Raw genomic sequence first — 6,000 nt, forward strand, 5'->3', positions numbered from 1 at the left:
GAAAATGAGGACAAGGGAACTTCTACCCCATTAAACTTTGTGTTCAGCAAACCACCTTCCACCAGCTCCAACATGCACTCACATCTTTCCGCAACCCCCAACATCCCAGCAGCAACAATCCCTGCACGACACTCTGAATCATTCTTCCATCACAACTGCGACTTTCTCTTCTCGGCCTGGCACCTTATAACGCAAGACAAGGAGATTCAACACTTGTCCATTCGTCAATTACTTCCTCCAACTTGGTACATAATAGCTGCTGCACGTGGTGGTCTCTTCTACACCGGGGGGGACCAAACACCGAATATGTGACTGTTTCTCTAAAGACCTTGGATCTGTCCTCACGTCCCAACCCAAACTCCCTCTCTCTTACATTTCAATTTTCCATCCCACTCCTATTATGCCCTTTCTATCTTTAGCTACTCTCATGCTGTGTCTCATACAGCTGCTCGACGCCCCTCAATATGCATCCTTGTGTCTCCTGTGAATTTCTCATCTGCCAAGTAACCACCCCCTGTTCGCCATCAAAGCATTTCCCAGGCAATTCAATTTCTTTGCCTATGTCTGCGCTTGTATTCTCTTCCCCCTTTTGTTCTTTTGCTTTTTAAAATGCTGCTCCTCTGTCATATTTTTCAGGGTTGGATTCCTGAGGAAGAACGGGGTCTGAAGACCCGTCTCAGATACATTAAATATTGCATGTTCTGAACGGAAAGTTGTGTTGCTATATCATATAAGCTATAATGCTTGGATCTTGAATTAAAATACTTGTGAAGCTTTAATAGTGCGCTAAACCACATCTTTTGTTCATTTGAAGATCTTTTCTCTCAGTTTCAAAGCCACGAACCTAAACGGGCCATTCTGCGACCCGTAGTTTGTGCATTGCTGAGATCTGATTGCTGATACCTTAAGATTTAAAAAAACCAAAGAAACTTAAAAATACAGTGTTTACTGAGCTGTTTTAAAGCTGGCTGGGCGACATAATATTGGGATAGTTTGGGACTAGTATTTGATTGACTTTCGGCTACAAACGTACAGTATTTTAGTTTCTGGGACCCCCTAACCATCGCCAATGCCCCCACCCCTGCCTGCAGTCTGACAACTGCTGCACATTCCAGCCACCGAAACCACCTGATCGGATTCTCAGCAGTGGGTGAGTCAATAGCAGACACAATAGGATAATGATAGCGGGAGGGGGTGGGATGGGAGAGGGTGTCTAGTCCTGGGAAAAGAAGGCAGGTAAGGGAAGCACAAAAACATAGTGTGTGTTAAATAAAAAAATTTTAAACTCCACTGCTTAATTTTTCAGACCATTTCAGTATTTGAACTGCTACTTAATAAACGTCAGTATAAAAATAATCACAGCGATCTCCTGTGGCAAAATTACACAAATGCACAGGAGCCTTGTACTAAATGTGCCTCCCTCACAATGGCCCGTCTGCCGATTGCTAAATTAACAAATTGTTGGACAATGCCGGCAGCGCAGAACAGGACGCGCTCCCACAATAAGCAGTTCCCCCATTTCTCTCTCTCTCTCACACACACACAGTCGAGGGCTGGCGCTAACTCTTCCTCGGTCGATTTTGACACTTGCTTGTCACCGGGCGGTCCCAATTGCCACAGAATTTCCCGTAATATGGGCACAAACAGCAGCAATTACCCTAAAAATATCTGCAACAAAACAGCGAAACCTTTGTCTCGACAAAATATATTCAGATCTAGGCTACTTTCTTTGGTCAGATGCTATCCCAATACGGCGGAAATAAATCCAACTTACATATCAGTTGTTACAAGAACGTATTCCCAAAAAATAAACACACACGGTGGAGGGTGTCTCGGTTTAAACACCTTCCATTGTGGTCTTTATCTTCTCTCCCAGGGCTGTAGAGGAACCCAAAAGCAGGCTGGTGGAAGCAGCGGAGGCGCTAGTCTAAAACAGAGGAGGGAAGGGTTGGAAGGGAAGTAGCTGATCACACTGGCTGACAAGCCCAGCCACGCTCGTTATTATTAACTCAGGCTGCGAGCAGACGATCACATTGCTTTCGATTGCATCTTCCCAAAGCGATGGAACTTGGGAGAACAAGCAGTACTGCAGTCCTGAGCTGGGAGGGCGGAGAATATTGCTGATGGATGAATGGAGAGAGGCTTCCCCTATTCGATTTCAGTCCGTCCTCTGCAATCTGCTGCCAACTCGCCTATTTTACTAATCATCATCGGTCAATCTCAACTAGAATCATCGGCCGGAATCTACTCGGATAATAACGACGCATTAACACGCTTGCCATTATTCTTCTTTGGCCTCCTTATCTCGAGAGACAATGGGTAAGCGCCTGGAGGTGGTCAGTGGTTTGTGAAGCAGTGCCTGGAGTGGCTATAAAGGCCAATTCTAGAGTGACAGGCTCTTCCACAGGTGCTGCAGAGAAATTTGTTTGTCGGGGCTGTTACACAGTTGGCTCTCCCCTTGCGCCTCTGTCTTTTTTCCTGCCAACTACTAAGTCTCTTCGACTCGCCACACTTTCGCCCCGTCTTTATGGCTGCCCGCCAGCTCTGGCGATCACTGGCAACTGACTCCCACGACTTGTGATCAATGTCACAGGATTTCATGTCGTGTTTGCAGACTCGCGTTTGCAGACGTCTTTAAAGCGGAGACATGGACGGCTGGTGAGTCTGATACCAGTGGCGACTTCGCTGTACAATGTGTCTTTGGGGATCCTGCCATCTTCCATGCGGCTCACATGGCCAAGCCATCTCAAGCGCCGCTGACTCAGTAGTGTGTATAAGCTGGGGATGTTGGCCGCCTCGAGGACTTCTGTGTTGGAGATACGGTCCTGCCACCTGATGCCAAGTATTCTCCGGAGGCAGCGAAGATGGAATGAATTGAGACGTCGCTCTTGGCTGACATACGTTGTCCAGGCCTCGCTGCCATAGAGCAAGGTACTGAGGACACAAGCCTGATACACTCGGACTTTTGTGTTCCATGTCAGTGCGCCATTTTCCCACACTCTCTTGGCCAGTCTGGACATAGCAGTGGAAGTCTTTCCCATGCGCTTGTTGATTTCTGCATCTAGAGACAGGTTACTGGTGATAGTTGAGCCTAGGTAGGTGAACTCTTGAACCACTTCCAGAGCGTGGTCGCCAATATTGATGGATGGAGCATTTCTGACGTCCTGCCCCATGATGTTCGTTTTCTTGAGGCTGATGGTTAGGCCAAATTCATTGCAGGCAGCCGCAAACCTGTCGATGAGACTCTGCAGGCACTCTTCAGTGTGAGATGTTAAAGCAGCATCGTCAGCAAAGAGGAGTTCCCTGATGAGGACTTTCCGTACTTTGGACTTCACTCTTAGACGGGCAAGGTTGAACAACCTGCCCACTGATCTTGTGTGGAGGAAAATTCCTTCTTCAGAGGACTTGAACGCATGTGAAAGCAGCAGGGAGAAGAAAATCCCAAAAAGTGTGGGTGCGAGAACACAGCCCTGTTTCACACCACTCAGGATAGGAAAGGGCTCTGATGATGAGCCACCATGTTGAATTGAGCCTTTCATATTGGCATGGAATGAGGTGATGATACTTAGTAGCTTTGGTGGGCATCCAATCCTTTCTAGTAGTCTGAAGAGTCTAGGTCTGCTGACGAGGTCAAAGGCTTTGGTGAGATCAATGAAAGCAATGTAGAGGGGCATCTGTTGTTCACGGCATTTCTCCTGTATCTGACGAAGGGAGAACAGCATGTCAACGGTCGATCGCTCTGCACGAAAGCCACACTGTGCCTCAGGGTAGATGCGCTCAGCCAGCTTCTGGAGCCAGTTTAGAGCGACTCGAGCAAAGACTTTCCCCACTATGCTGAGCAGGGAGATTCCACGGTAGTTGTTGCAGTCACCGCGGTCACCTTTGTTTTTATAGAGGGTGATGATATTGGCATCGCGCATGTCCTGGGGTACTGCTCCCTCGTCCCAGCACAGGCATAGCAGTTCATGTAGTGCTCAGAGTATAGCAGGCTTGGCACTCTTGATTATTTCAGGGGTAATGCTGTCCTTCCCAGGGGCTTTTCCGCTGGCTAGAGAATCAATGGCATCACTGAATTCCGATTTGGTTGGCTGTATGTCCAGCTCATCCATGACTGGTAGAGGCTGGGCTGCATTGAGGGCAATTGGTAATAAATATTCCAGCGATTTGGACGTCTAAGAGTTAGGCTGAGTTCCGATTTTCCGCACATTGCTGGAGGATTTGGGCTGTTGGCGTCGCCAAAGCCGTTTCTGCCGCAATGCACTCGGGAGCATGCAACCAAAGCCAGAATACAAGTACAGGCAAAACAATTGCCTCGCAATTAATGAAGCGGGGCAACTCATGGAGAGCGATGTGAGTTAGTTATTTTCACGCACCCTTCAGATAATAATGCCCCAGACACAAGAAATAGGAGCAGGAGTCGACCATATGGCCCATCCAACCTGCTCAGCCAGTCAATACAATCATGGCTGATCTTATGCTTCAATTCCACTTTCCCGCCCGCTCGCCATATCCCTTGATTCCCTGAGAGGCCAAAAATCTGTCGATCTCAGCCTTAAATGTGGTCAAGGATGGAGCATCCACAACCCTCAGGGGTAGAGAATTCCAAAGATTCACAACCCTTTGAAGTAATTTCTCCTCATCTCAGTCCTGAATGATCGGCCCCTTATCCTGAGACTGTGCCTTCGTGTTTTAGATTCCCCGACCAGTGGAAACAACCTCTTAGCGTCTACTCTATCCAGCCCCTTCAGAATCTTCCTGTCTTCACTCTATCTTTTCTCCGGTGGTCCAATTTCTTCCCACCTACATCCGTGACTCTTCTGACGCCCTACTTCATTTTGACAATTTCCAGTTTCCTGGCCCCAACCGCCTCCTCTTCACTATGGACGTCCAATCGCTCTACACCTCCATCCCCCACCAGGATGGTTTGAGGGCTCTCCGCTTCTTCCATGAACAGAGGCCCAACCAGTCCTCATCCACCACCACCCTCCTCCGCCTGGCTGAACTTGTTCTCACATTGAACAACTTCTCCTTCAACTCCACTCACTTCCTTCAAGTAAAAGGTGTTGCTATGGGTACCCGCATGGGTCCTAGTTATGCCTGTCTTTTTGTGGGATATTTCGAACATTCCTTGTTCCAGTCCTACTCAGGCCACCTCCCCCAATTCTTTTTCCGGTACATTGATGACTGTATCGGTGCCATTTCCTGCTCCCGCCCCAAACTGGAAAACTTTATCAACTTTGCTTCCAATTTCCACCCTTCTCTCAGCTTTACATGGTCCATCTCCGACACTTCCCTTCCCTTCCTCGACTTCTCTATCTCCATCTCTGGGGATAGGCTGTCTACTAATATCCATTATAAGCCCACCAACTCCCACAGCTACCTCGACTACACTTCTTCACACCCAGCCTCCTGTAAGGACTCCATTCCATTCTCCCAGTTTCTTTGTCTCCGACGCATCTGCTCTGATGATGCTACCTTCCATGACAGTGCTTCTGATATGTCTTCCTTTTTCCTCAACTGAGGATTCCACCCCCCCCCGCCCCCCCCGCCCACACTGTGGTTGACAGGGTCCTCAACCGTGTCCGGCCCATTTCCCGCACCTCTACCCTCACACCTTCCCCTCCCTCCGAGAACTACAACAGGGTTCCCCTTGTCCTCACTTTCCACCCCATCAGCCTCCAGACCCAAAGGATCATCCTCCGCCATTTCCGCCACCTCCAGCGTGATGCCACTACCAAACGCATCTTCTCCTCCCTTCCCCTGTCAGCATTCCAAAGGGATCGTTCCCTCCGTGACACCCTGGTCCACTCCTCCATTATCCCACCACCTCGTCCCCTTCCCATGCCACCTTCCCCTTCAATCGCAAGAGGTGTAATACCTGCCCATTTCCCTCCTCTCTCCTCACTATCCCAGGCCCCAAACACTCCTTTCAGGTGAAGCAGCGATTTACTTGTACTTCTTTCAATGTAGTATACTGTATTCGCTGCTCACAATGTGGTC

General features: G+C 48.8%; 1 protein-coding gene across 2 annotated transcripts in view; it reads right to left on the reverse strand.

Moving 5' to 3' along the window:
* LOC137379083 (microtubule-associated tyrosine carboxypeptidase-like) overlaps positions 1-2,115 on the reverse strand; it is a 55,172-nt gene extending 53,057 nt beyond the window's left edge. Inside the window, exon 1 of one of the 2 annotated variants that reach the window (XM_068049728.1) lies at positions 1,775-2,115. The gene's annotated coding sequence lies outside the window, so the exon portion shown is untranslated. The remainder of the gene's footprint in view (positions 1-1,774) is intronic. The other variant, XM_068049729.1, reaches the window with a different exon arrangement.
* Positions 2,116-6,000: the final 3,885 nt, after the last annotated feature.

Source organism: Heterodontus francisci, chromosome 17, assembly GCF_036365525.1.
Source record: "Heterodontus francisci isolate sHetFra1 chromosome 17, sHetFra1.hap1, whole genome shotgun sequence".
In the NCBI taxonomy this organism is placed as follows: Eukaryota; Metazoa; Chordata; class Chondrichthyes; order Heterodontiformes; family Heterodontidae; genus Heterodontus; species Heterodontus francisci.